General features: G+C 36.3%; 1 long non-coding RNA gene across 1 annotated transcript; it reads left to right on the top strand.

The window, feature by feature from the left end:
• Positions 1-6: 6 nt before the first annotated feature.
• On the top strand, positions 7-2,832 carry LOC110104583. Its single transcript, XR_002304058.2, has 3 exons — positions 7-2,125; positions 2,223-2,313; positions 2,391-2,832. It is a non-coding gene; the product is annotated as an uncharacterized LOC110104583 (long non-coding RNA).
• Positions 2,833-5,763: the final 2,931 nt, after the last annotated feature.

Below are 5,763 nucleotides of genomic sequence, written 5' to 3'. Positions count from 1 at the left end.
TTTTTTCAGGAATTGCGCAGAGGCGCGCCTCAAGGCGTGCCTCTTATTGCGCAATTTTAAACCATGGCTCTGCATTACTGTTAGATGGGGGAAGGGAAGGAGAGGTATGGCCCGATACAATAACAATGGAGGTGGAGCGTGAGTTGTTAGTGGCTGGGGCAAGAGCAATGGAAATGGGCTGGCCAGATTAGAGGATTTTTTGTTAGGTGTCGCATGACTTCTCAGTTTTCTACTAGTACTCCTACCTCTAATAATATTTATTGCATTACTAGTATGATCTAAAGTGGGGGGCGGCTTTGAAAGGTAGAGCAAGGAGTAATGAACTAGGGAATTACAAAATTCACTTGGAGTACGTCTCCATTCGTATTGGACTTTCAAGCTGAACTCATCCCCATCCAAAGAAATGGGAATTTCATCTGGGAACTTGGCATTGTAGCCAAACTTAACACATATTCTGGCAAAGGTGAGGCAGGTCCTTTGAGCTTTCAAAGAGTCCACCGTGAGGGGAATGCCCACTTTACTTGAAATTCTGGAAATCCCTTTAGAATTCTAGCAAGCCAAAGGTAGATCGTGGATCTTGATCTAGATAGGAACAGAGAAAAAATTTTCCCTCTGGGGCCAAAATGGTGGTGCCATTTTTTGAGGATGAAAGGTTTACCAAGGAGAAACCAGACTCCTCTAAACCATACCAAGTCATAATCTTTTATGGACAAAAAATGAAGTAGGAAGAAACCATCGCTTGAAAATAAAATGTTGAATGAACCTTTAAGCGGCAAGGTTTTTTGAATAGTGCCAAGTAAAGCTTTATAAAAAGACCTCCTACCTAAGGAGTATCCTACTAGGCACAAGCTCCAGTCTTGAGCACTAGCACAATCTTTCTCCTTAAAAACCAATGGTTTAATGTTTAGAGGGGTAGAAGGAGATCGGTATTTTATTGTGTGAGGAATTTGTGGAGGCAAAAATGTTTGGCCATTTGTGCTAGGGGAGGTGCGAACCCCGTCACCCAAGGAGGTGAGAGGGGGGAAATCAAAAGATAAAGTGGAAGGATCCATTAGAGGGGGGAAGGGGTGAAGGAAGTCGAGGGAGAAAACCTTCGACAGAGCCACTAGAGAAGGAAAAAAGATGGCGGAAATCAGTCATCTAGGGAAGAAACCCTAGCAGAGCAACTCATTATATGGATGTTTTTACTAGAGATATGTAAGAGGATGTTCTGTGGTGTATGCTTTTTGCTTATTATTAAAGTAAAAATTATGCAAATCAATTGATCGAAAGACACCAATAAAGGAGGCCAAGAATTGCCCAGTTTTCATCATCAAATTGAGTAATGCCAACCACTGCATTCAACTTGAACATCTCAATTTGAAAGCAGCAGAACAGATGTTTAGACAAAAGAGTGGCAAGAAAGATATATAATCAAGTTAATAACATAGAAGTAAGCAGTAGTGTCTAACTAATGCAGAGATTCAACAAAGGAAACAAGAATAAGACCCGTGGCACACAATATAATTCAAAAAAAGTTCAATATTAACATACAGAGAAAATTAGAGAGAATATTACAGAATTTAGATTGCAAACATAGCTCCAAAGAACAATGAAGCAGAAAGTAATGACATATTGAAGATAAAAGATAAAAGGATGAATAAAATGATAGGTTTACATCCCTTAACATAATTTTTTTTTAAATGAATATACAAATATTTTAATGTATCTAATTTATAATAGCTTTTGCTAGACTTATTCAAATAAATGAAGTATTAGAGGCTGTGGTAGATTAATTAAAAGTTAAAATATAAAATTCTAACTAGAGCCATAGAATTAATTGGATGATTTTACCCTATAAGATCAAATAATCAGTATTATGTTTGGTTAAGTTTAGTCGAATACCCCATCGGTATGGTACAATTGCCATTTTATTCCTTGAAAAGGACTTAGAGTTTTTCTATGATATTTGCGCACTTAAACGTGATAGATAAGTTTGAAATGCTAGTTTTATAATAAGTTGAAAATGTTCACTTTCCTAAAAAATAAAAGAAAGGGCTTTTAACAAATTGAAGCAAGTATTTTAAGCAAGCAAGAGGCTCTCGTGAGAAGAGAAAGAGCACTGGCTTATGCATTTAGTCATCAGGTATTTTGCTTTTCCAGCCGTTCTGTGTTTAAATTGAGATGTGGCTAACTCTAAAACTCTTCTAACCAAACTTGACTTCTTAAAATTGTTCATACAGTGGAAGAACCCTTCAAGGCCAGTAAATCCCGGGTTTACAAAGTCCTATAGTTGGGCGATTTTACAGGATTTGGCAAAAGAAGGTCGGGAAGGTAGAAAGTTACCTTAACAGCGTGTGTGCTCCCAAGTTGCTTGTGACAAAAATGTTCTAACTTTCGTATATATTCAGGAAGGGAATGACGTCGACGGGTTTCCCAGTGAGCGAACTCTCATCTGGCCTCCGATCAAAGTGTTGTATCTTCCGTTCCAATCGGAAAGGCAAGCCATCAAAGGAGCGAAGTCAATCAGCAACAAAGGAGGCGGAGAATAGAGGGAACTAGGAGAGAGGACTTCGGCTTCGAGAGAGGGAGAAAGATTCGATTCCGCTCGCGCGTGGGAAGAACGGAGAAGATAGGAGCACTTATAAGTTCAAATTATGTGAAATCATCACCCAGGCTGGTTCTCTTTTTTTTTTTTTTTGCGCGAGAGAATTATAACCCCCTCAATTTGGAAAACAATTATTACGTCCTCCGCCCGGACGTAGAGAACGTCCGGTCGCAGGCAAATTCCCGCCAAATACCGAGTTGTACCGAGTAAACACCGAGCATATCAAATAATAACGAGGAATAACATCATGTGAAGACCCAATACCGAGTTATTTCGAACTATCTTGAGCAATACCGAGTTATACAAAAGTTGTACCGAGTTTTTCCTAGAAAAAACTCGTACAACTCGTATTTCTCGATATAGCTCGTATAACTCGGTATTGGTCTTCAAAAGGGTATTCATCGTTATTATCAAATAATACCTAGTTGTACCGAAAAATACGAGTTTTTTGGCGAAAATTTGACTCCGACCGGACGTTCCTCTACGTCCTTGCACGCGGATGTAATAAAAGTCCTCAATTTGAGCGGGTTCGATGTCTCACGAAAGGCTGTATGTAATCACAACCGTTGATGCTTCGGAGGAGTTTCTTATGTTCCGTTCAAAATCAACCAAACGACCTAATTTAGAAAATGCATAAAATTACTTTCCTTTACCCTCCTAATTCTGCATACCAAACAGCCCCTGTATGTGACGAGAAGAGAAGTTTGCGGATGAACTCAAGCGTAGGGTCATAAATCCCACTTTTGTGTGCCCAATACCAAAGTTAATATAATTTTTATAGAGTAAAGGCACACCAAGAGGAGCGGTGGAATTACTTAGGTTTATGATTATTTGAATAAACAAAATGTTTATATGTGATAAAAGAACGAAGTTATTTTTCTAATTACATTTATATTAAGGTATATACATTCAATTTTTCTTTTCTTTTTCTTTTGTTTCAATTGCTTTTTTTTTTGAAATTTATTTTTTTTTTAATTTAATTTTTGAACTATTATTAGTAGTTATAAATATTACCACTTGCTGCATAAAAAATTATCATGATCTGAGCATGAATCTCGATGAAAATATGAACGAAAACTTAAAAAATTAAATCAAAGAACAACTAAACTCTGATTTTAGCAAACTTATAGACAATTGAACGTTGGAAAGTGACGAACCCAATGTCACCAAAATTGGTCCAATCTGAACCCCACTGGGTCTATATTGAGGGCCCGAAGCCTTTTGAAGCTTTAGAAATTAATTGAACGAGTAAATGATATCCGAATGTGACATGCTTATAGTACAAATTGAGCAACTCGATGAGATGAATCCATGAGCCAAAGATCATTGAATTTTGACATCATTGTGATCAATAAACGTCCATGATCAAGGGAGTTTGATATCGTTCTTCCATTTAAAACAATCCCAATGTGTCCTTGGTCTTCTCGCTTGTTTTTAGCCATATCACTCAAAAAAAAATATTATATATAATATATTAATATTATATATATATATATATATAAGACCCCTCATTTTTCACAAATGGGGAGGGGAGGAAAAGAAGAAAAGCAAAGGATCTCTCTTGCTTTCTCAAGCTTGCACCACACCGAATCTCTTCCGACTACTGACTGTCACCGACTCCAACCCCGACCCTCATCAAACTTCCGATTATTTATTGGCTATTGTTGGATCTTTTCCCAACAACCAAATATTTATAGACAACTATCTAATGGTTGATTAAAACTAAATCTCCTGCCATCGTCAAATATTGATGAAACATTCTCTGTTTTTCAATCTATATCAAGGTGACAAATCTTTTGAAGTTCATAAATCTCTTCGGCATATTATGCTCTCCCTGATCTTGAATTAAGGGATGAATTGACACCACCGTTACTTGCTAACTATAACCTTTATTTCCCTCTGACTGCGGCCCGTCTGACCACCATCGCCTGCCAACAATAGTTTGTTGCAACTCAAGAATCAAGATTGAAATTGTGATTTTTGATGATAGCAAAATATTATTGTCCTGATGATTTTATTTTTTTCTCCTAGCATATATTGGATATTTATATTTATTTTTGTGTGCTCTAACATTTTAGGCAAATCATATAGTACTCTAGATTGTTGAAGACTTCAAGACAGGGTAGAATATGATTTCATGTAATAGATTTTGTATATTTCTATTTTTATTTCTCCAGTCTGAGGATGTGTAATTGTAGTTGGGTAATCATATACACATGAGGGGAGAGTGGTAAAATTTTTTTAAAGTATGACTGTATTGTACAATATCTATTCATATTGTATGATTTTGCATATTTTTCCTCTAGAATGTAGTTAATAAAATCATGTCTTGAGTTTTTTTTTTTTTTTATTATTCGTATTGTATGATATCAAGTCATACAAATGACTAACATAGTACAAAATTATATTCCTACCAAATCGTATCAAACGAACACATTCATTTTTGAATTGTTCACACAGTATGATTTAGGTCGTATAGACGATTGACAAAGTATAGAATTAGGTCTTATAGATGACTGACAGAGTACAGAATGTATAGAATGTTGTTGAATTGCAACCTTTGCCCGAGAGGTTGTTTGGCTGTCGAAAATGTAGAGCATATAATGGTTCTCTATGAGAAGCTTATTCCTGTTATTGATTTGATTAATAAGTGGGGATTTCATCTTCCAATATTCTCTTCTTTTCTAGATTGTATAAGAAATTTAGACCTGCTCTATAGTACTAATCCTTTCATTGCAAATCTATATTGTTTGTTGGTGTTCTTCCAGTGGAAAAGCAAAAAGTGTTCAGCATGGTGGAAAAGAGTTTGGATTGGGGTATATTGCATCAAATGCAATTAGCATTACGTTAATTTCAACAAAAAAATTAATATCTATTCGGATCACTGGGGTGTTAACTATCGCTCGATATTTCAATCTTGGCAACCCTCCACCCATATGGATCAAATTCAATTTTGCTGATGCTTTATTTAAGTCTAATGAAGCTGGTCTTGCTGGAATTTTCAGATATTCCAAGCGAAGGTTTCTGCTTGCCTTTGGATTCTAATGTGTCCATTGGGATAGTGGTCTTCTAGAGCTTTTGGCTTTCAGATCCTTGGAAAAGATACTACAAGATTGGAGAATGGAAGCTAAAGGAATTGTTATTGAGGGAGATAACTACAATGTTATCAAGTATCT

This window comes from Dendrobium catenatum, unplaced genomic scaffold (assembly GCF_001605985.2).
Source record: "Dendrobium catenatum unplaced genomic scaffold, ASM160598v2 fragScaff_scaffold_1024, whole genome shotgun sequence".
Classification (NCBI taxonomy): Eukaryota; Viridiplantae; Streptophyta; class Magnoliopsida; order Asparagales; family Orchidaceae; genus Dendrobium; species Dendrobium catenatum.
The sequence above is the reverse complement of the archived record's forward strand: the minus strand, read 5'-3'. Positions and strand labels throughout refer to the sequence as shown.